The sequence below is a fragment of the Pyrgilauda ruficollis genome, unplaced genomic scaffold (assembly GCF_017590135.1).
Source record: "Pyrgilauda ruficollis isolate IOZ18807 unplaced genomic scaffold, ASM1759013v1 scaffold474, whole genome shotgun sequence".
NCBI classification, from domain to species: Eukaryota; Metazoa; Chordata; class Aves; order Passeriformes; family Passeridae; genus Pyrgilauda; species Pyrgilauda ruficollis.
In genome coordinates, this window is record NW_024526311.1 from 10,339 (window position 1) to 35,488 (window position 25,150).

The 25,150-nt window shown below is 43.3% G+C and overlaps 2 long non-coding RNA genes across 3 annotated transcripts in view; one reads left to right on the forward strand and one right to left on the reverse strand.

Annotated features, from left to right (window-relative positions):
- LOC121359865 overlaps positions 1–20,271 on the reverse strand; it is a 24,355-nt gene extending 4,084 nt beyond the window's left edge. The window contains exons 1-3 of one of the 2 annotated variants that reach the window (XR_005956099.1): positions 18,849–20,270; positions 17,165–17,346; positions 14,165–14,377 (exon numbers count right to left, since the gene is read on the reverse strand). This is a non-coding gene — a long non-coding RNA (uncharacterized LOC121359865). Of the gene's footprint in view, positions 1–14,164; positions 14,378–17,164; positions 17,347–18,848 lie in introns of those variants that run through there. The other variant, XR_005956100.1, reaches the window with a different exon arrangement.
- LOC121359866 lies at positions 18,940–23,311 on the forward strand. Its single transcript, XR_005956101.1, has 3 exons — positions 18,940–19,068; positions 20,739–20,904; positions 21,929–23,311. It is a non-coding gene; the product is annotated as an uncharacterized LOC121359866 (long non-coding RNA).
- The last annotated feature ends 1,839 nt before the right edge of the window (positions 23,312–25,150 follow it).

A 25,150-nucleotide genomic window follows, 5' to 3' on the forward strand; every position in this document is an offset into this window, starting at 1 on the left:
GGGCGCGGGGAGGTGGGGGGGGAAGAGAGTGGCCACGATAAGGCTGTGCATGAGGCAAGCACATGTCTTAACCCTACCCTGCTCTTGGGAGTTTCTATCTGGACACCACCTTAACCCAGGAGTTGATTGCTATATGTGTGTTTTTCTATCTCTTTTCTGTCTTTCTCTCTTTCTTCTTCTAATTCCCTCTTCTTGGAACATTTTGGGTAACTTAACATTGAATGGGTTTAAGTTTAGAGTTTGCTTAGTTGAATGGGCCAAAATATAGCTGTGAGAAGTGTTTTATGTTGATTGGATGTTGTACTAAAACTTTTGACAAAGTTCCTTAATCTTCTATATTTTGCCAGTAAAGTAATTTTGACCTCTTGAGAATATCTAGTTTGTATTTCTCCCATGCATCTAACCCAGAGTACAGGAACCTCTGTAAGCCCCTTTCAGCGAGTTGTTTGGAGCCTTACATCATGCTGTTTTGGAGCTCAGCTTACAAGTCCAGCAAGTACCAAAAATGGCTTTATTAAATTGTCTAACACTTGATATGTTATTAATGAGAAAGGAATATGTAAAATACTAGACCTCACCAAAGAAGAATACAATATCAAGAAACATGAAGGAAATTACCAACCAGTCTGCTGGACTCTTTGGTCATTGCAGCCAAAAGATTGGTTTAATTAACTCTCCCCCTGGATCCTGGTTGGCACCACACAAAATTGCCTGCAATTTTAGAGATTCACAGGATGGGGAGCGATAACTTGCATAGAAGGAAATTTTTATATTGACTAGACTTATGCTTTTGATTATTGAAATAGCAATTGTCCGTTATATGATTTCCTGTATACTTTCCTCTCCTTTCTCCTCTGTCTTCTAGATTAGGATCCCACTGCTGCCACGAGAGGAAAGGTACCATTACTGTGGTCCCGGTCAATGTCTTGAGCCATGGGGTGATATGAGAGACTGGAAGGATTGCTGGCTTGAAACATTTTGGGTGCATGTGTGGGGGGAAGGGGCAGGTCTGGCCTTGCTCTGGTGAGGCGATGCCCTGCTCTGCGCACACACACACACACACACTCCCCCACACGCCCCCCGGACCTGTATCCCAGCCCTGGAGTGGCTGCCAATCACTGGCACACTGGAGGGAATGCTCTACACCCCACCTCTGGAGCCCCTAACCCAGCTCCTAAGTGGCCAGATAACTGGAATTCCCACCTGGGGGAAGGGCCCAGGAAAGCCAAAGGGTACTTAAACCAAAGCATGAGGCAAGCACATGTCTTGACCCTACCTTTCCTTGGATTTTATATCACTGCTGGAACCAGCAGTGGTAGCTGTATTTGTTCTTTTCTATATATTTTCTTTCTTTCTTCTCCTTCTAATTTCCTCTTCTCAGAGTTTTGAGTAATTTAAAATTGCATGGGCTTGGAGTTTGCTAAGTTAAATGGGCAAAGTTAATGCTTTGTGAAATGTTTTACATTGATTGAATGCTGCTCTAAACTTTTGCCAAAGTTCTCTGATTTTCTGAAGTTGCCAGTAAAGTTTTTTTGTTGTTTTGACCTCTTGAGAATATATTGTCAGTATTTCTCCTGTGCATCTAACTCAGGGTACATTAAAAAAACCATAAGCCCTTTTAAGAGGCTCATTGAGCAAGTTTTTGAGGCTTTACACTTGGTTAGTGATAGCCTTGGCTGCAGTGATTACAATATTGTGGTGTTTGGGACCTGGCTGTGCACACTGAAGATTAGTAGTAAGAAAAAGGTTTTAGATTTTAGAAGAACAAATTTCAGCTTGCTTAGAGATCAGTTGTGAGGGATTCCATGGGAAGCTTCCGTGGAGGATAAAGGACCTAGTGAGTGCTGGAAGCTTTTCAAGAAAACTTTCATGGAAGCACACAAACAGTTTGTCCCCTTTAAAGGTAAGGGAAGTAGGTGAAGCAAAAGACCTCCTTGGCTTAATTGAAAGCTTGTGAGTCTGCTCAAAACCAAAAGAGAAACATACCAGAGATGGAAAAGCCAATGAATACACCTTGAGAGCTACAAGGGCATTGCCAGGGTGTGCAGAGATTCAGTTAGAAAAGCAAAAGCTCAGCTTGAATTGAAATTGACCAGACACATCAAAAGCTACAAGGAAGGGCTCTTCAGGTCTGTAAACAACAAGCAGAAACAGAAGGAAAATATTGGCCCATTGTTAAACAGGAGAGATGAATTAGTCACCAACAACACTGAAAAGGCAAAGGTTCTCAACACTTTCTTCACCTCTGTCTTTACCAGCACTGATGGGCCCCAGGACCTGGGAACAAGAATCCAGGTGGATGCAAACACAGACTCACCGGCAGTGAAGGAAGAGTTGGTATGTGAACTATTACAGGAGCTTGACCCTGACAATTTATGGGCCCTGAAAATATCCACCTGAGGGTGTTAAGAGCTGGCTGATATTGTTGTGAGGCCGCTCTCCATGATCTCTGAGAAGTTGTGAAGACTGGGGAATCTGAAGAAGGCTAATGTCATCATCCCCATCTACAAGAAGTGCTTAAAGGAGGATCCAGGAAGTTATAGGCCCATCAGCCTTACTTCAGTTCCTGGGAAAGTTATGGAACAAATCCTCCTGGGGCCTATCACGATTCAGATGAAACATGTGATTGGGAAAAGCCAGCACAAGGACAAGTTGTCCTTGACAAACCCGATAGCCTTCAATGACAAAGTAACCTACTCAGTTGATGTGAGGCAAGCAATGAACACTGTCTACCTGGATTTCCCCAAGGTTTTCAATACGTTTTCCTAGTCTCCACCTAGAGAAACTGATGTGTTATGGTCTAGACAAGTGGTCTGTGCGGTAGGTGGGGAACTGGCTGACAGGCCACACCCAGAGGGTGGTGGTAAATAGTTCCTTTTCAAACTGGCAATCTGTCACAAGTGGGGTCCCCCAGGGATCGATATTGGGCCCATTGCTGTTTAATATCTTCATAAGTGATCTGGCGGATGGGATGAAGTGTACCCTGATGAAGTGTGCCAATGATACCAAACTGAGTGGGGAAGTGGACACTTGGGAAGGGAGAACCACCCTGCAGGAAGACCTGGATAGGCCAGAAGAGTGGACTAACAAGAACCTTATGAAGTTCAACAAAGACAAATGTAATGTCTTGCACCTGTGAAAACATAATCCAGGAGTGCAGCACAGGCTGGGAAAGGGACCTGGGGGTCCTGGTGGACAATGAGCTCAATATGAGCGAACAGTGAGCTGCTGTGGCAGAGAGTCAACAGGATGCTGGGTCACATAAACAAGGGCATCACCAGCAGAGATAAAGAAGCCATTATCCCACTCTACTCAGTGCCTTGTCAGGCCTCACCTGGAATACTGTGTTCAGTTTTGGTCCTCGCTATATGAAAAAGATGTGGACAGGCTCAAGAGGGTCTACAGAAGGGCCACAAAGATCATCAAAGAACTGTGAAACCTGCCATATGAGGAAAGGCTGAGAGAACTGGGTTCTGAGGAAAGGCTTAGGGGGAGACCTTATAATCATGTTCTAGTATTTAAAGGGTGGTGACAAAGAAAAGAGAGCCGCCCTTTTTACATGGAAAAGGGGGGGGGGGGGGGGGGGGTGGGGACACTTTTTAAAGTTTTTTAGGTCCAACTAGGGACCTCAAGTGCCCTGAGAATCGGGATTCTCAGCTGCCTTTTTTTAGGGGGAGGGGGGGGGGGGGGGGGGGTAATGGGTACAAGTTACTCCTGGGGACGTTCTGATTGGATACAAGAGGAAAATTTTTCACAATGAGAACAATCAGCTACACCATGTCAATTCACCACCAGAGCATCTCTTTCTAGCAGTTTGCTTATGCAGCTATAACTTCCCTGGGATATATATGTACTTGGCTTTTTATTTTTGTTTCACTTGTTGTCCTGGGTTGACTATATGATGCTCTGAGGAAAGGCTTAGGGGGAGACCTTATAATCATGTTCTAGTATTTAAAGGGTGGTGACAAAGAAAAGAGAGCCGCCCTTTTTACATGGAAAAGGGGGGGGGGGGGGGTTTGTTTTCAGACTGCACTCACTCCTCCACATTCCTCCTCCTGGACTGTGTTGTCTGTGGATGCACAGACAGCAGGACAGAGCTCTTTTTTTGCTTTTAGTTAGTTTTAGCTAGCTGAGGCAAAGAAGTTCCCTGGACTGTGGTTTTTCTTTTTCTTGGACCTGTTCAAACCTGCTCTGGACTGAACACCCAGAAGAGCACCGGCAGCTCCACCTGTGGCCCACCTGGCCGGGCCTGGGCCGCTGCATTTCCAGCACCGGAGGGACTGATCAGAGACTGAGTGAGCCAAGCTGCAGCCCGGAGAGGGGACTGTTCTGAGTTTGTCATCTTTTTTTTTTTGGAGCAGCAAGAGGTTTTATTGTTTAATATTGTTTGGGTTCTATTGTTTAATGAACAGGTTTCTTTCCACTTTTTTCTCCAAGGAGATATTTTCTCCTGAACCGGTTGGGGGGGAGGGGCCAATTGAATCTGCTTTTGTAGAGAAGACCCTTTGGGGGTTATCTCCCAAATTTGCCCTGAACCAGGACACTTGTCTAGTGCTGACCTAGTAAAAATTTAACAGTCATTACCTCTTTGTATCACCTAAGCAGGGCCCAGATTCCCCTGTCTCAGGACATGATTGTAGCCTTTTTTTTTTTTTTTTTTTGCCACAGTATTTTAGCTAATGAATTCATGAACGAAAACCAGAATTCTCCTCCCCCAGCCTCACCACCTTTTACCACAAACACAAAATTACTGGCACACTAAGGGGTAAAAAACAGTAATGAAGAGCAGCCTTCTTTTCTCCCTAACACAGATACATTAAGCAACCCTTAGTTATTAAAAATTAATATATATCTCTAATCCCTGTCAGGGGATTACTTAAGAACCTCTACCACGTGAGCAGTAATTCCAGTGCTAACCCTAGGAGGAAGGAGGGAATTATTTAGGAAAAGGTACACAGTTACACACATGCATGTGTTTATAAAAAGCCCATACATCTATCATCTCCTTACAAATAGAGGAGGAACTAAAGAAGCAGCAATTTCAAAACTTCACTTTAAATGCTACTACATTCATTTTGAAATTCTTTGATTTTCGCAGAATTCAAAAAATGGTACAAAGCAGCAGTATGAGCTATCACAGCTGAAGCCAAGCACTTTGAAAACAGTGTCTTGGTCCTCAAACAATATATTTGCCTTCTGGTGAGTGATGCTCCACAAGAACAGCTTATTTTGACATTGCTACTAATGCCCTCTCCAACCTTCCCCCAACACAGCACCCCCTTAGTGCTGTCAGTGCAGTCTGTAGAAGAAACAGATTCAGCTTTTAAAAAACATCCTACCAACTTACAGACACCACACAACAGTGCAACAAGTGAGCACAATTGAACAGGACAATATTTCTTAAGACTGCTGTCCTGAAACAAAGTATAAACCAGTTCAAAACAATACAGAATTTAGGAAAAATAAATAAATACATTTCAAGCACAAAGTGGTTTTGTTGGTAGATTTTGGTTTTTTCAATTTTAGTACATGCATAAGCATTCCACATTGCATCATGACAGACTTCAGTTACTTTTCCAAGTGCTTAAAATGCTACACAGTCTAATACCTTTTCCCCTTTCTTCAAGGAAGATTACTGACATAACAGCAACAACAACAAAAAAAAAAAAAAAACAAACCCAAACAACCACCAAACCAAAAAAACCAAAACTACTCTAGAACCCATTACACTGCAATATCTATCAGCATCACTCTAAGTTCAGAAAACTTATTTGCCATAGCTTTAAAAATCTGTTTGAGTTTTTAAAGCTTGTAGGAAAAAACATATAAAATCCTCAAGTGCAACAGCTGCACTGCCATTTAAAAGGTAAATTCATGGAAGCAATAGCTGAGAGGTAGTCATATTTTAACATCCTTGTCACATTTTCTTTTCCTCCTTTGCCTATGGGCTTCTTTGATTTTCCCGACATTATCTGTGGTGTAGCATACAAGCAATTCCTCCTCTAACTGAAGAGCTTTAAATATTATCTGATGCTATCCAGCTAGGGACCTGTGTTGGTTTTGGCTGGGGAAGAGTTAATTTTCTTCATAGTAGCTAGTATGAAGCTATGTTTTGGATTTGTGATCAAAACAGTGTTGATAATTCAGGGATATATTTGTTATTGATGAGTAGTGCTTATACAGAGTCAAGGCCTTTTCTGCTTCTAGTACCACCCTGCTGGTGGGAGTGCACAAGAAGTTGGGAGGGGACACAGCCAGAACAGCTGACCCCAGCTGACCAAAGGGACACTCCATACAGTATGACATCATGCTCAGCAGATACAGCTGTGGGAAGAAGGAGGGAGGGGGAACATTCAGAAGGATGGTGTTCTGTATTCCCAAGTCACCATTGCACATGATGGAGTCCTGCTTTCCTGGGGATAGCTGAACACCTGCCTGCCCATGGGAAATGGTGAATGAATTCCTTGTTTTGCTTTGCTTGTGTACATGGCTTTTCTTTCCCTATTAATCTGTCTTTATCTCAACTGATGTGTTTTCTCACTTTTACCCTTCTGATTGAAGCCCCCATTCCAGGGAAAAGTGAGCCAACAGCTGTGTGGTGCTTGGTTGTCAACTGGGGTTAAACCACAACAGTCCTTTCTGATACCACACGTGGGGCTTGAAGGGTTTGTGATAATGACAGATTGACTAGGATATGCTAGATCGAATTTATAGCTGTTATTGCTGTTTAGCTATTAATAGACAGGCTCCTGTGCTTGCCGTGGCACTTGTTTGCCTCACTGTATATTAGTCTACTGCTCATTAGTGGATGTTTTTTCATAGAATTATATAAAACATTTAAGTTGGAAAAGACTTCAAAGATCGAGTCCAACCATTAACCTAACACTGATCAGTCCGCCACTAAATCATGTCCTTAAGTGCCACATCCACACAGCTTCTAAATACCTCCAGGGATGGGGACTCAACCACTTTCCTGGGCAGCCTCTTCCAATGCTTGACCACCCTTTCAGTGAAGAAATTTTTTCTAATATCCAATCTAAACCTCCCCTGGCACAACTTGAGGCCATTTCCTCTTGTCCTATCCCTTGTTACTTGAGAGATCAACTTCCACCTCGCTACAGCCTCCTTTCAGGTAGTTGTAGAGAGCAATAAGGTCTCCCCTGAGCTGCCTTTTCTCCAGGCCAAACACCCCCAGCCCCCTCAGCCGCTACTCATAAGACTCGTGCTCCAGCCCCTTCACCAGCTACATTACCCTTCTGTGGACACACTCCAGCACCTCAATGTCTTTCTTGTAGTGAGGGGCCCACACCTGAACACAGGATTCGAGGTATGGCCTCACCAGTGCCGGGTACAGGGGGACAATTGCTTCCCTGGTCCTGCTTCCCGCACTATTTCTGATACAAGCCAGGATGCCATTGGCCTTCTTGGCCACCTGGGCACACACTGACTCACGTTCAGCTGGCTGCCGACCAGCAGCCCCAGGGCCTTTTCTGCTGGGCAGCTTTCCAGCCACTCTTCCCCAAGCCTGTAGCGCTGCAGGGGGTTGTTGTGACCCAAGTGCAGGACCCAGCACTTGGCCTTGTTGAACTGAATACCATTGGTCTTGGCCCATCAATCCAGCCTGTTCAAATCCCTCTGCAGAGCCTTCCCACCCAACTTGGCGTCATCTGCAAACTTACTGAGGGTGCACTCAATCCCCTCATCCAGATCATCCATAAAGATATTAAACAGGACTGGACCCAATACTGAGCCCTGGAGAACACAACTAATGACTGGCCACCAGCTGGAGGTAACTCCATTCGCCACCACTCTCTGGGCTTAACCATCCAGCCAGTTTTTTACCCAGCAAAGAGTGCACCCGTCTGAGCCATTGAGCAGCCAGTATTCTCCAGGAGAATGCTGTGGGAAACAGTGTTAGAGGCTTTACTAAAGTTTAGATAGACAACATCCACAGCCTTTCCCTCATCAACTAAGCAGGTCACCCTGTCAAAGAAGGAGACCAGGTTACTCAAGCCTTTCATAAACCAATGCTGACTGGACCTGATCACCTGGTTGCCTCTGACATGATGGCACTCAAGATGATCTGCTCTACAACCTTCCCCAGCAGCAAGGTAAGACTGACAGGCCTGTAGTTCCCTGGATCCTCCTTCTGGCTCTTCTTGCAGATGGGCATCACATTTGCTAACCTCCAGTCAATTGGGACCTCTCCGGATAGCCAGGACTGCTGGTAAATGGTTGAAAGTGGCTTGGCAAGCTCTTCTGCCAGCTCCCTCAGTACCCTTGGGTGGATCCCATCTGGCCCCATAGACAAGTAGTGTAGCAGGTCACTGACCATTTCCCCTTGGACTATGGTGGCTTCATTCTGCTACTCATCCCTGTCAGGAAGCTGAGTACCTGGAGAACAACTGGTCTTACTATTAAAGACTGAGGCAAAGAAGGCATTAAGTACCTCAGCCTTTTCCTCATCCTTTGTCACTATGTTTCCCCCTACATCCAATAAAAGATGGAGATTCTCCTTAGCCCTCCTTTTGTTGCTGATGTATTTGTAAAAACATTTTTATTGTCTTTTACGGCAGTATCCAGATTAAGTTCTAGTCAGGATTTGGCCATTCTAATTTTCTCTGTGTATTACCTCACAACATCCTTGTAGTCCTCTTGAGTTGCCTGCCCCTTCTTCCAAAGTTCCTAAACTCTCTTTTTGTTCTGAGTTCCAGTCAAAGGTCTCTGTTCAGCCAGGCTGGCCTTCTTCCCCACTGGCTCATATTTCAGAACATAGGAATGGCCTGCTCCTGAGCCTTTAAGATTTCCTTCTTAAAGCACATGGATGTGTCCTTCCTGGATTCCTTTGTCCTTCAGGACTGCCTCCCAACAGACTCTGTCAATCAGGCCCCTAAACAGGCCAAAGCCTGCCCTCCACAAGTCCAAGGTGGTAGTTCTGCTGACCCCTGTCCTTACTTCTCCAAGAATCAAAAACTCTTATCTTTTTGTGACCGCTGTGCCCGAGACGGCCTCCAACCATCACATTGCCCACCAGTCCTTCTCTGTTCACATACAAGAGGTCCAGCCTCCCCTAATTGGCTCACTCACCAACTGTGTCAGGAGGTTCTCTTCCACACACTCCAGGAACCTCCTAGACTGTTTCCTCTTTGCTGTATTGTATTTCCAGCAGACATCTGGTAAGTTGAAATCCCACATGAGAACAAGGGCTAGTGATTCTCAGACTTCTCCCAGCTGTTTATAGCATATTTCATCTGCCTCTTCATTCCATAACAGACTCCCATCAGATCTGCCTTGTTGGCCTTTCCCCTTAATTACTGACACTTAAATGCTCAACCCTATCAGTGCCATCATTAGCTCTAGACAATCAAAACACTCCCTAATATACAGTGCTACCCCACCTTCCTTGCCTGTTCCTTCTGAAGTGTTTATAGCCATTCATTGCAGCACTTCAGCTGTGCGAGTCATCCCATCGTGTGTCCGTGATGGCAACTATGTCATAGTTTTTCTGCTGCACAATGGCTTCCAGTTCCTCCTGTTTGTTGCTCATGCTGTGTGCATTGGTGTAGATGCACCTCGGTTGGACTATTCTCAGGCGCATCTGTAGTTTATAACACATCAATAACCCCTTTGTCTTTGCTGCCACATGGATCTCCATCCCCTACCTCCACTAAGACTGCAGACCAAAGGACCTCACTAGTTTCTTAAACATTGGCATGTTGCCTCCAGGCTTATCTCTAGTGAGCCTGGGTTTATCTCTTTCTCCCTTGCATTCTAGTTTAAAGCTCTTTCAATGAGCCTTGCTAACTCCTAGGCAAAGATCTTTTTTCCCCTTTGACACAGGTGCACCCCATCTGTTGCCCACAGGCCTGGTGTCACATAGACTGACCTGTGATCAAAGAACCCAAAATTCTGCCAGTGACACCAGGCTTGGAGCCAGATACTGATCTGCTGGCTCTTTCTGTTTCTTCCCTCATCATTCCCTGCAACTGGAAGGATAGAGAAAAATATTACTTCTGCTCCTGATCCCTTAACCAGTCGTCCCAAGGCCCTGAAGTCTCTCTTGATTGCCCTCAGACTTCCTGTTGCAACTTCATTGCTGCCTACCTGAAAACTTAATAATGGGTGATAATTTGAGGGCTGTACCAGGGTAGGAAGCTTTCTCTTCACATCTTTAACCTGGGTCCCAGGGAGGCAGCAGACTTCCCTAAGAAGTGGGTCTGGTCTGCATATGGGGCCTTCTGTTCCCTTCATAAGGGAGTCTCCTATGACAACAACCTGTTTACCTTTCTTTATGGAAGCAGTTTTGATGCAGGGCATAGGCTGACTTAACCTCAGCAACACATCCATGCTAGATGAACTACTGTCCTCATTATCGTTCAGCTCCACTTGCAGAGCCTCGTATCTACTATGCAATGGCACTTGGGAAGGTGGGGCAGTCACAGAGGAGACGCACTTGCTGCGCTGGGCAGGCACTTGCCTCCATTGGCCCCTATTCCTTATGTCACCATGTTCAGCTGGGAGGAGAGAGGATAGGGAATCCTCCATATCATGCACCCTGTCTACCTGTCAGGCCTGTCCCAGGGAAGGTAAGGTGCGATTCCAGTAATCTCTCTCTCTCACACTCCCTGATACTCCTCAACCTATTCACTTCCTGCCAGAGCTCTGCCACTAAATAGAGGAGTTCCTTTACCTGGGCTCACCTCCCACGGGTGTACTCACTACTGATGCCCAGTACTGGCATAAGAGCAGGGCACACCCTGCAGCCTGATACATGTTCCCACCGGACCTCTGGGCAGCTGTGTCAGTCACAGTGGGTGCAGAGTCTAGAGAGGCCATAGCTTTCTGCCAGGTAGTACAATTGCTCTCTGGAGCACCTCAAAGCATGTAGCCATGGATGAGCTCACAGAAGAGCAGGTACACCCCTGGAGGACCTGAAGCCGTGGGTAAGGCTTTGTTGGAACAAGTACACCCTTAAGGGACTGCAGTCTATGGATAAGTCCAAGCCAGAACAGGGGCAAGGGGAGGAGTTCATTGCAATATTAAACCCTAGAACCTGGTCCAAAGGGACCAGTGGTGGAGATTGTAGCAGAAATACCTTTAAAATGTTGCAACCAATTATTTGAGTTGCCTGTTATAGGAATTACTATAGCAGGAATCACCTGAACCAATGGAAGAGAAGTCTTACAAGAAGCAGTTGCAGTGCAGCAGTGACCCGACCTGAACTGACCTTGGTGCTCAGTAGCTGCACCCAACACAGCATTTCTGTCCTGAGTAACCACTATAGCAGATGGAGCCCAAAGTCATGGACTAAATTAACTCGGTGGACATTTGTGGACATTTTGCAGGGGTGGTCCATAGACTAAGGGACTGATAGGTGTATTGTATCAAATGATGGAAAGGGGGGTGGTGGTTAATGAGAATATATTGGCCTGTCTGGGACCTGACCATGATATAAATGGTATGAAATAAGGGGTGGAGAATGTGCTGGTTTTGGCTGGGATAGAGTTAATTTTCTTCACAGAAGCTAGTATGGAGCTATGATTTCGATTTGTGCTGTAAACAGTGTTGATAACAGAGTGATGTTGTCATTGCTGAGCAGTGCTTACACACAGCCAAGGCCTTTTCTGCTTCTCACACCATTCCACCAGGGAGGATGCTAGGAGTGCACAAGAAGTTGGAGGGGGACACAGTCGGGACAGCTGACCCCAACTACACCAACTACTTGGAGATGTGTGGAAACCCAGGGCACCGGGAATATTTCTCTGCCTGCTCTGGGGTGCCCTGACCCCCAGGGGAGCACTGACTTTGACCCTCATTCATGGAGAAAGTTTCCTAGACTTCAAGATAAACTAGAATCCACTAAAGTGTGAAATAGATTATAGAGAGTAGTGTAGGTGTATTACTTGGTCAGAAATTTAGGTTTTGGGGTTTTTAGTATGTTGTGGATGGAAGCAAGATGGAGGGCACAGCATGTCGTCCTGGGTTTCTTCTTCATGCTTCTTCTCCCTTCTTCTTCGTGGGTTTGGGTGGCATTTTGTAATTGGGCAGAAAAGTCCACATTGCGGGCTCTTTGGGATCAGTTATCGGGTTAAAGGAAAAATAATCTAGGTGTCAGTTCTTAATTGGATAGTTTAGTCTTAAAAGACCTTGTAACAAGAGATTGTTAGCCATTTTGTGCCTTCTAATGAAAAGCCGCCAAACTCACAGTAGTGAGACTGTTTTACTGATGAGAAATAATAAACAGCTGAGTCCAAACATGAACTACTGTCTCAAGCGCCTTCAATCCAGACCCAGAGAAACCGACAACTGAAACCCCCACAGAGATGGATGATCATCTGCCTGTTGATGGGAACTGGTGAATGAATTCCTTGTTTTGCTTTGCTTGTGCACATGGCTTTTGCTTTCCCTATTAAACTGCATTTATTGCAACCCATGAGTTTTTTTCACTTTTACTCTTTGGATTCTCTCCCCCATCCCACCAAGGGAGAGTGAGTGAGCAGCTGTGTGGTGCTTAGTTGCCGGCTGGAGTTAAACCACAACAGGTCCATAATTTGTCTAACTTTTCTCACAATGAATAATGCCTATTAACACAAAATAATACCACTGACCTCTTACAAGATTAATCCCTTGAACTGGCACTACTAATTACTGAGATTCTGGCATTGTATCTCTAGCTTTAGGATGCAAGGAACATTAGAACTAAAATATTTCTTCAACCAAAGACTCAGAATGCTGTCATAATTACCTGCTACCCAGTGCTGTTACATAAATATAATCTCATATAATCAGCAATTATGATCCTCTGCTCTCCAGAGTTCCTCTTACATAAAAAGACAAGCAAAGTACTTCATCTACTGCCCCCTTCTCTTCCTGTACAGTCCAGGGTCAGTGCCTTTTCTTTAGATGCTTTTATTTGAAATAGTTTAGCAAAAGGTGAAAGAGGACACCACACTTATCCTGTTGTGGACACCAGAAGTAGCCTAAAAGAGAGAGTTTGAGTACAATACAACCAGCCTTTTTTCCCCCTCTTTCAAAAAACCTACTTGAAACTGGAAGGTAGGAGGCAATCTTCAGACACTTAAGCTTAAATTAGAACCTTCCTGGTTTTCCCTCACCCTTTCTGAATATACTCAAGAGACTGGTAGAAAAACCATGCATACCTTACATATAATGAGAGAAAGAGACAACGTACAAGACTTAATTTTAATTTACTATTCATCTGTGCTTGTCAATTTACCCTATCCCAATTTTTATGTCTTCCCTTCACACTGCTCTTGCATTGCTGCCCTCTTCCAACCAACTCCATCCTGTGGTGTAATTTATTCCCCCCCTTCTTCATTGATCAATGTGCTTCCAAGAGACCAAACATCAACAGAAACTATAAACACTATCAAGACGAGAATTGGAAGAACTCTAGATCTAAACCAACAGGGCAAGGCAAATTAAGCTACAGAATAAACATGCTGTTAATATCATGTATACAGAAAAGAAATATTCAGTATTTGCAGTTGAAGAGCATTTCTGTCCTTTTAAATACTTAATTCTGTTAGCCAAAACAGAATTCCTGCATTTTTAAGTCCCTCTTTCAAACATGTCATATAAGCCTTCCTTCTCCATGCTTCAAACAATTTTTTTACATTATAGATATAAAACCCAGTAAAATTCAAACAGCATTATTTGATAAAATATATTCTTGACATAAGAAACCACACATTACATACACTGTACTTTGCTCAATTAGAAAAAAGCCACAAACAAAACAAAAACCAAACCCAAAACCAACAACACTAAAGACAGGAATGCATGAGATTGTACAAAACAGTTACAGGACCATCACAGGACCATGGGAAAAAAAAAAAAAAAAAAAGAAGCAAAAGTGATGGAAAAAGCAAGAATGACCTCTTCAAAGCTATTGAAGTGAGACTACTTCTCTACTATGCAAACAAATTACTGCAAAAATGCTAAAGTTAACTGACACTGCTAACCTACTGTAGTAGGCATGCAGGAATATATACTGAGTGAATAGCATGCTCGCAGGATGGGATTTCTACATGAAAAATTATCATTTTATGTATGTTGACAAACCAATGTAGTCTACAGAGAGCATCTTCCAGGATATGTAGTAAATAAACTTCTCACACCCCTAGCTGAAACTGCTCCAGCATGTGTCCTCTCCATGGGGTACAGTCCTTCGGGAATGGACTGCTCCAGTGTGGGTCCCCCAGGGGCTGTAGTTCATGACAGAAAACTTCCTCCTCTCCAAAGGTACGCTCTTTAGAGGCTGCAGCTTCCTCCAGGGCACATCCACCTGCTCTGTCATGAGGCCCTCCATGAGCTGCAGGATGGTTATCTGCTCTGGAGTGGTCTTCTCCACAGCCTGTAAGGAAATCTCTGCTCTGACACCTGGAATACCTCCCACCCCTCCTTAACTCACCTAAGTATCTGCAGAGCTGTTTCTCTTGCATTTTTCTTCCTCATACCTCCCTCCCTTCTCACATGCACACACTGCTGCACAGCCTTTCTTAAATGTCATCACAGAGGTGCCCCAGCTTCACTGATTGGCTCATGTTTGGCCAGTGGCAAATCTGCTTTGCAGCCAGTTGGAACTGGCTTTGTCCAGCACAGCAGAAGCCCCATGTCTCTTCTGATGAAAGCTACCTGTGCAATCTCCTCACTACTAAAACCTCACCACATAAACCCAATACAACTCTCTCTATACATATGCACTTTTTTCCTTTTTTTTTTCTAATTTGTATTACATACTTCTGCCAAAAATAAACCAATAGATGAAAACACTTCCCTAATTATGCTTGTAGAATCTTTGTTTTTAACTCCCACTTAGGTTTCTTGAAAGCAGGAACTTAGAATAGTGGCTTTCAACTTACCTTTTTAATCTTCTGTGGAAGGTACGAGTTTATACAGCAAATTCAAGCTTGCTGACAAAGAGCTGGCTTTACTTAACCATCTTTTATGGTCCACAGACTACTGAATCAACAGAGCAAATTCAATCCACGGAAATTAGTGTCTTGCACTAACATCAGGTTTCAAGAACATAAACAATGGTAAGGGACCTTGGTGCAAGAAGCCACTTTCTGCTTACTGTAAAAAGGAAGTACAATTGCACCCTAGCCAGCTACTTTCCATATAAGCTCTACTGAACACACTGTTTACTGTTTTTACCTACTGAGAAGTAATGTCCATTCAAGAGTTTCTTGATAGCAAATGGCAAGCACACAAATAGGTTTTCCAAGATCTGTCTGTGAATTAGGCTACAGGGTTACTGACTGATACAAGCATAAGGGGAAAAAACATTTAACATTTTAAAACTTTTTTAAAGGTTTAAATTGTCTTCAGCAGCAAATTTAAGATGCATAACAAAGTCTTACTTCAGAGGCAACTATCATGTTTTAAGTAATTTACATCTTCCTGATATTTTCTTATAATAAAGTTGTCTGAATACTTTTTTGCTATTTAGTTGGTTTAGTCTTATGATAATTGCTCCAGCTTTTGAGTAACTTTGTTATACTGGTATTTACAAGTGGTCATAGTTTGGTATGCAGTATTATTCAAACATTATCTTTAGCTAGGTGGCTCATTTAAAGTAGTAAAAAACTTCTTAAATACAAAGTCATCAGGGTTGTCCTCAGTAAGTTAATGTTTATTGGATGTCTTTAGTTATAACTCTCTAAAATTTCAAAAGTCTAGCTTTGGTCACACTTTTATTTTGTTCATGTTCCTCTACTCAACTGACAAAGGTTATTGTTGGGTTTGGTTGGGAGGGGGTTGTTTGGTTTTGTTTTTTTGGTTTCTTTTTAAGTGTAAGTAATTGGGACTATTTTGCCACTTACTAGAAGAAACCCAAAATTTGTTTACTAACTAAACAAGTACCATCTTTACTGGAAGTAGAAATCACAACAAAGAAAGTTTACAAATTATTCACAAGATTCCAAGTTTACTGACTTTCTAGAATATTTCTAGATATAACATCAAAGCTTGACATTAACAACTTTTGTGTATTTTTTAAAGTTTCTTTAGTTTTACTGTTCATAGGTTTCCTACAAATGTACACCTAATATCACCTAAACACTTCTCTCTTCCCCCTTCTTCCCATCCCATTACTCACACTATGCTACATGCAAGCTTAATGGCCAGCATGTGCTGAATGATCAGCTGGCCATTATGTTCTTGGATTTTTTTCACTTGGGGCAATAATTTAGATCTACCCCCTTTACCCAACTGTCTGTTTTCATAAAGCCCACAGAACTCAGTTTTCTTCATGACCTCTGATCCATGAAATCACCTAACAGGTTCAACAGGCTGTGATCAGAAAGAGGAGACAGACAAGACAGATGGGTAGACTGACAGCATGATCACAACAGCTTCTATTTGTAAGTTTACCTTGCCTTATTAAATCTGAAGCATTCATCATATTCCCAGTTTTAGAAGTGTTAACTTCCTAGTGCAGTAGATACTTATTCTAGAACACTTGTAAGTTGAACAAGAATTCAATTCCACCCCTACAAGTTCACTGTTATCCTTATCTTGCAACAGGAAAGTTCTAACCAGGCTTTTCCAACCAAGTGAACCCTTTACACATCCTAGAACACCAGCATCGACATTAGAGGAGTGGATTTTTTTTTAAATTAAGATAACAGCTGGGAAAACTGTACTTTCACTTTGGAAAACAAACATGAAGTTAACACTTTCCATTATAATGCTTTGACAACTCAATTAAAAAAAAAAAAAAGGAAGCTTCACTGGAATTAACAGTCCACTGTTCCAACTTTAGAGATAGCATAGTTTAGGGTTTATACAGCATGTATTATGCATGCATGCCATGCACTTTACAGATAGACATGAGTTTTATATTATCATTTCAATCTAATCTGTTTCAGCTTTTGACACTTCAGACAACTTTTGAGGAAAAAGTGTGTAATGCTCATAGAGCTTAAATAGAATTAAAACTGTATTATGTAAGGTATATACACAATTACTACAGTCATTAAATTAAACTATCTGATTTTAACAAGCAGATTAAGCATCTGTAAAAATGCACGGTCAGTCCACTTGCTCACCAGGAAGCTTTAGCACAAAGTTAAAATGTAAACCAGTTCTAAAAAACAAAATACAGGAGAATATGTAACCAAGGACTGAAAGTGCTTACCTTGACTCTCCACTACTGTTTCTTACATCTTCATCACTGTGCCCATTCATTGTAAATATTAAGAAGTTTAAAAGATAAATAGAAGTCCACTCAGGTTAGAAGCCAGATGCCAAGAAATTACTTCTTGGTACTCTGTTTTCCAGATGACTCAAATGTTCTCTGCAAGATTTTTCCAAAATTGCCTAAAGTAGTAAAGAAAAATGTTGACATAATTTGAAATATTTGATGATTGCAACTGAAAGATACTGAAAATAACTTATCCTGTAATAACACCGCCAAAAGGGAGTATCTATCACATCTGGCATCTTCTTTTTAACTGAAAAATAGCTTTTGGTATGCCATAGTCATCTTAAGAACAACCCGATCTTACTTTTAAAGGAAAACAGCCTCCCCAAACGCATAAATAAAAAATATAACTATTCATGCTCTAAGATACGATTAGCAAAATAATTTTGTGCACAAAACACATATCATAAGCAGTTCTAGACACAAAGTTTACATTCTGTTGGGGGTAGAGTCAAGAAAATAGACTGTCCCATTTTTTAAAAATGGCTCAACTATATCAAGCTAACAAGATGCCACAGATGGAGTGATCACTATTTCAAACATCTTCAAATCAGATCTTTACTGTGTCAGATGCACCTAGAAAAAGTTTAGGTTCACATTAAATGGAGTGCAAGTATAAACTCACTGGTAATAAGCTAAAGAGCAGCACCTCTCATAGATGTAGTGGTGTGAAAGTGATTAGGGGCCCGCCTGCAGGTTGCCTGCCTTGAAGTACTCTCTAATACAGCCCAAGCTTCAACTCATGATAGAGGTGGAGGCCGCCTCGTACCAGGATGGTAAAAGCCCTGCGCTCAAGGACTATATCAGACACCAGGGCCACTCCAGACAGCAAACAAAAGCAGTGACGGAAAAAAGTTATAGGAATGAGTCCTGTAACCCCAGAGAGGCCGTGAAGCTAGGCTGGGGCCTCTGCGGCAGCGAGCTAGGCAGCTTGGTGGTTCCTCGCAGATAGGCCGTTAGCTGCCCAACAAGGCCAAGATCCGCACTGGCTGCCCTCCCACGCCCAGAGTACGAACACTCTGCCTCCTCTGGGACCGGAACTCCCTGGGCCCCAGGAAAGATCTTTAGTGGCCATGAAACTCTCCTTGTCAGCCACTCCCTGCTCTGCGACGATCCTCCCCAGCCACCCGCACCCCGCTGTCTCGGGCTCCCGTGACTGACAGCTCCCGAGGAGAGCCCAGGCCAGGGCTTCTTCCCTACCTCTCGCGAATTCACCTCCCGCCCCGGAAAATGGCCCTCTGCTGGTAGCGCGACCTGCACAGGCGCTGCTCCTGGTCAAGGCTCCCGGGAAGTATTGGCAAGGCGGCCGCTGTCCTCTGAGCTCGCTTCTCCCAGCGCCCCCCCATGGCCAGAGAAGAGCGAAGGCCTCCCAGCCAGTTCGTCACAGGCCCCGCTGGACCCAGCGAAAGAGGCTCAACCCCGACTGCCCACCTCAGTTCTCACAGCTCCCTCCCTCCCTCTTCGGAAAACAGAGACCGGCTCCAGAAGTCCAGCGACACGCTAGGCATCCAACTCCTTCTCAGCGCCAGTCGCCTCTCCATCCATCTTTGAAAGTGGCAACCACCGCACAACTCCGGACCAGGGAAAGAGAAAGGAGCCATGGCGGGCCTCTGCCTACCTGCGTGTGTGCACTCGGCCCGACTTTCCTAGGTCTGCCCTGGTCCGAGACGGCGCTACACTCCACAAAGAGGTCTGTGCTGCAACCTAGGGTCGAAGACTGCTCCTGCGGCCAGTACAAGGCCTGGGCCGCCGGCTCTTTACAACCCCACGCAGTGGGCTCGCCTGCAGCCCCCACCGGCTTGAACAATAGGGCCCTAAACCGGGCAGGGAGAACCCTGGTAAGTGCTCTGTTGCTCCGCCGCTATTTCCTACGTCCTCTCGACCACCGCCATCACGCTACCACTCCGCTCAACCTCCTCCTCCCTTAATTGGATGGAAACCCTGGGCGTGATGTCAGTCCTGCGCCCTGGGACAGAGCGGGGAGGAGGAGCAACAGCCGGGAGGGGACAGCGCCGCCGGGACATAGCGGCAGGATGGGCCACTTGGAGGGTATGGCGGAACCCAAGCGGTTTCCTAGCTGCGCTGAATACTGCAGGGGCCGGAGGCAGTAGGAGCTCGCCTGCCCGCCGCAGCAGCGAACGGGCGCTGAGACCGATGCCGCTCTTGGGGCCCGCTTGCAGCTCTTATGTGAGGGGGTAGGGCGCGGCCCGGCCTGAGGGGCGTCCATGACCCACCCAGTATAGCAGGGAACCTGGCCTAAGCCCCACGTTACTGTTTAGAGCTGTGCGGGTGTTTTGGGTTTTTTTGTTTGTTTGTTTCAGGTTTTCCTGTCTAAAATGAGAGCCCCCTAACAAGCACATATGCATTTCTTAGTCTTCCTATGCAGTTACAGTTGGCATTAGGGCATATTTAGGAAGGCTTGGCATGCAGCTGCACAAAGAACACTTGCCTAAATGAGGAAAGCATCCTCTAGCTGGAGGCAGAACACTCCTTTCTTTCTCTTGATATCTAGCTTGAGTTGTTTTGAAGTGATTAATGAGAAAACTGTTTAAGGTGGCTCATGTTCAGAAAAAAAAAAATTTAAAGAGTCCTACTGCTAGAGTCTATGTGAAAAACTCCAATCACTTGGTTTTTTAAATTTTACAAGTTTAATCGTAATAAAATGGTTATAAAAACAGTAATATAATTAGAGTAATAAAAATTTGAACAATTGAGATTAGGACAATATGAGACAATAAAAAACAAAGAGTTATGGACAGTCCAGGTACCACTTTCTGGGCAAAATAAGCCTGAAAAAGGACACACGTTAACAGAGGATTAACCCTTAAAAACAATAGCCTGTTGCATATTCATACACCTCATACATGATGCATAAATTCCATTCAAACAAAGGATTTTGTCTGGTCAGTGTCAACTTCTTCCTCTTAATCCTAATGGCGTCTTCAGGGCTGAGTGAGGTGGGAAGAAGTTCGTTTCTTCTGATAAAGGAGCAATAAATTCTTTTTCTCTGAAAGATTTAGGTGTCCTGTGGCTGCTATCTGGTGCAAGTACCTCATTCCTTTCTTTAAAAAAATATCCCACATACATAGTTTCTATTTTAACATTGTTATAACCTAAAACTATATTTAACACACTACTTAAGAAAATTAATACAGAATAACTTTCTAGCATAACACATATTCATTTTAATATTTGCGAAAAGCCAGTCATAAAATATGCATTTTTCACAGTCTACCTGTTCCCAGAGTAGCAAAAGAAAAGTAGTGGCTGCTGAGTAAAAGACAGCTCTGAGCAACAAAATTACACAGTGCTGGAAACAGGAAGTCATTTACCTCCTTTGTCCTCTTTGGAATCCTGCATATTGTGCTGGTTTTGGCTGGGGTAATTTTCTTCATAGTAGCTAGTATGAAGCTATGTTTTGCATTTGTTCTGAAAACAGTGTTCAGAATTCAGGGGTTTTTTTGTTTTTTTTTGGTTTTTTTTTTGGTTTTTTTTTATTGCTGAGCAGTGCTTACACACAGCCAAGGCCTTTTCTGCTTCTCACACCACCCCACCAGGGAGTAGGCTGGGGGTACACAAGAAGTTGGGAGGAGACATAGCTGGGACAGCTGACCCCAACTCACCAAAGGGATATTCCAGACCATATGACATCATGTTCAGCATATAAAGCTGAGGTAAGAAGGAAGGGGAGGATGTTCAAAGTTATGGCATCTATCTTCCCCAAGTAACCATTACATGTAATGGGGCCCTGCTTTCCTGGAGATGGATGAACACCTGCCTGCCACTGAATGAAAATCCTTGTTTTGCTTTGCTTGTGTGCACAGCTTTTGTTTTACGTATTAAACTGGCTTTAGCTCAACCTATGAGTTTTCTCACTTTTCCAATTCTCTCCTCCACCCTATCACTGAAAATATCAGGAAAATAAAACTCTAAAACTGTAATTTCAGTATCAGAGAGCAGACATTACTTTATTTTGGTGCCGGGTCTGTGGGTAATCACTCCTCCTAACACACACCAACTATCAAAACTTTTAATTAATTATTTATACATTTTAGCAAACAAAGTAATTAGTGTTCATTTCCTATAAGTTGCATAGTTCTCTTATTATTTAGCATTCTATCTTGTACTGGTTAATGATTCTCTAGCTTCTCATGCTAATTAATCCACATACTCAGTTTCTCTCTTCTTTTGGGTTGGTGGTCTGTGGGTTGCTGTTTGTGATCTCCCCCTGACAGAATTACCTTTTACCCAGTTTGAGCTGATTTGGGCACAGTTGCTGAGTTGGCTTTATTAGTTTCTCCTTTATCTTGGGAGTTCTGCCAAATGTCCTTGTTGCCCATAAATTCTGCATTTCTTCCCAATTTTGTTAGCCTCCCCCCTAGGTCAGAGATCACTGAAGCATGCCTAGCCCTAAACTTAAATTCCTTTTTCTAACACCTGGACATCACTTAGAGCATATAAGGTGCCTTGTTTCACAGATTAAATCTACCATCTTGTTGATTAGGCTTGAAAGTTAACAAAGATCAAACATCAAATAAGTTTTCTTAAGAAATTTTTAAATATTCAAGAGTGTGTGCATGTGAGAAGGGAGGGAGGTATGAGGAAGAAAAATGCAAGAGAAACAGCTCTGCAGATACTTAGGTGAGTTAAGGAGGGGTGGGAGGTATTCCAGGTGTCAGAGCAGAGATTTCCTTACAGGCTGTGGAGAAGACCACTCCAGAGCAGATAACCATCCTGCAGCTCATGGAGGGCCTCATGACAGAGCAGGTGGATGTGCCCTGGAGGAAGCTGCAGCCTCTAAAGAGCGTACCTTTGGAGAGGAGGAAGTTTTCTGTCATGAACTACAGCCCCTGGGGGACCCACACTGGAGCAGTCCATTCCCGAAGGACTGTACCCCATGGAGAGGACACATGCTGGAGCAGTTAGTGAAGGACTATCCTGTGGGAGATATCTTATGTTGGAGCAGGGGAAAAAATGTGAAGAGGAAGGAGTGGCAGATAAGCTCTTAAGAACTGACTGCAACCTCCCATTCCACAAGGGGGTTGGAACTAGATCTCTAAGATCCCTCCCAACCAAAATCATTCTACGATTCTCTCCCCACCCCTGAAGTTGGGGGGGGGAAGAGGTAGAAAGTTGGAAATGAAGGAGTGAAAGTGAGCCTGGGAAGAAAGGGGTTGGGGGAGGAAGGTGTTTTAGTTTTGTCTTTGTGTCTCAGCATCCTACTTTAGTTTTAATCGTCAAGAAATGAATTTGAGTTGTCAGTCTAAGTCAGGGAAAAGGAAAAGAGTTCGTGTTTCAGAATAGATGAGGACAGGAAATAACACTTCTTGGTAGCCTAAACTTTAATACTCTTTGTTCCCTTTGCTTTATATTAGTGGTGATGAATAAGATGAATGTCTTTCACACATATAAATCAGATTGAGTAGTTCTGGGTTTTTAAAATAAAACAAAAGCCCACTTGAATTGTATTTGCCTAAATAAACTTACAAACTTTCAGTTTTGAGAGCTTGGCATTTAGTGTCTGTTATTTCTATTCATTCTGAAAGGGGCTCTTCAAATACATGACCTTCCTTGGACTTGTTTATTAAGATAGGGTGGACTGTCATCTCAGATGCTTTTCAAAGACCTTGCAGGAATTAATCTTTTCTGGTTTTAATGGGTTAAATTTTTATTTTGCTCAAAATAATAATGTTTCCGGTTGGGTTTTAATTGGGGGATTGTTAAGGCAGTTTAATGTAACAAATGCCCTCTAAATCAGCAGTGATAAATTATCCTCTCTTTGGTCCTTTATCAACATAGACCTTATACAGGGGTCTAAATGCTCTTAACAGTGCTTTTGCAGCATGGCTTGTATAACTGTCTGTCATGAAGTTTCTCTTCCTAGTGCCTTGTATAAATTGGCTGACTTTTCCTAGTTGTGTGTTCTGATCAGGGGGACCTTTTTTTAAGAGGTAAGCTAGTGAAGCTAAACCTAAAACTACTGAAAAGAACTAGTGACCCTGTGACAGAACATTTGTTTTTAATGTTTGCCAGTGATGTTTTTCTTGAAGTCTGTCTCTCCTGTCATCTCCCCAAAGCATACTCCGATTTTATTCCATAGACATTTGTCACAAATGAGTGTGTTAGGTCACTCAAAGAATCACTGGCAACGATTTCAGGTTTAGGTTTAATATAAAAGCAAAAGCACAACAAAGTTCATTGTCAAGGTTGACTCTACTACTTACTAGATGGTTAAAGCACACTGAGAAAAATTGGACTAAAATCTAAAATAAATCAATCTAAAACTAAAATCAACAAAAAATTATGTATGTGGAGGTTGGGTAAGGATAAAAAGGAATGAGGGAGAGCCTCCCATTGAGTCACAAGGTTCAGAGTGGACTCCCTTGCTAAACTTAGCCCTGGACTTGACTGACAGTTTAGGCCTAAAGGTTTAACAGCACCTAATTGATAGCCTAATTTAAACAAATTAACAAGAGATTCTATAGAGCTTAGTATAAGCACAACAATAACTCACTTATAAGCCTAACTTACAAATCTAACATGCTTAAGAATCTAGGAGAGCAGCATTCCTGGTACACTTGCTGTAGCATATTCACACTCGCATGCACACAAAGAGTCTGTACAAGCTACCTGTGAAAAATTTCCCTTGAATTCAGTGAAGTACTCACTTTGGATGCACTTGCATCTTCTCAATGGGCAAAGGGTTGAGCCTCGAGGAGTGGGGGGGTATCAGCCCAGGATCCATCATCATTTGGCAGTCCTCCGAGTATGGCAAACTTGAGAGTTCACTGGCTCTCAGAGGCCCCACTCAGAGGGAGGTTGCTGGTCACAGCCTGCTGTGGTCCAAGAGAGCTCAAAGGGTCTCATTTTGGACTGGTGTTTATAGGGCCACAAGAGAGTGGGCTTTAGTCATAGTAATTTTCCATCCTGGCTGCAATTTGGGTCATTAACATTCTTTGAAAGTTTGATAACAAAAGTGTTATTCCATTTGGGTTGTAATTCAGAAAGAAAAATAAGTTTCCAAGGCTGGTCAAAAACAGGAGCTCATTAGACAGCATAAGTTCCTGGGAGCAGACAGTGGTTCTGATAAGCTCAAGAGGAGCTTAGTCCAGGTGCTGTTCATCAAGGCCAAGGCCTAACGAGCATTTCTCAGATCATAGTGCGGCCTGGGGGGGAAGCACAACCACAATTTGGATTTGAAAAATTAGCAGGTGCAAGCAATTATTTCTTGGTACTCTCAGTAAGCTATTTTGCTTTTCTTGTAAACTAGTTTGAAAATAAATATTGCTTTTGTGGATCTCTCTTAAATTGCTCTTAAATACAATGAGAATATCCAGAGACAGTATCAAACTTTCATACCAAGTCAGATTTCCCATATACTGCTGTACAAATGCAACTATTTGACTCAAAGGCTAGGTGTGGGGGTTTCAGTTGTTGGTTTCTCTGGGTCTGGATTGAAGGCGCTTGAGACAGTAGTTCATGTTTGGACTCAGGTGTTTATTATTTCTCATCAGTAAAACAGTCTCACTACTGTGAGTTTGGCAGCTTTTCATTAGAAGGCACAAAATGGCTAACAATCTCTTGTTACAAGGTCTTTTAAGACTAAACTATCCAATTAAGAACTGACACCTAGATTATTTTTCCTTTAACCCGATAACTGATCCCAAAGAGCCCGCAATGTGGACTTTTCTGCCCAATTACAAAATGCCACCCAAACCCATGAAGAAGAAGGGAGAAGAAGCATGAAGAAGAAACCCAGGACGACACCCTGTGCCCTCCATCTTGCTTCCATCCACAACATACTAAAAACCCCAAAACCTAAATTTCTGACCAAGTAATACACCTACACTACTCTCTATAATCTATTTCACACTTTAGTGGATTCTAGTTTATCTTGAAGTCTAGGAAACTTTCTCCATG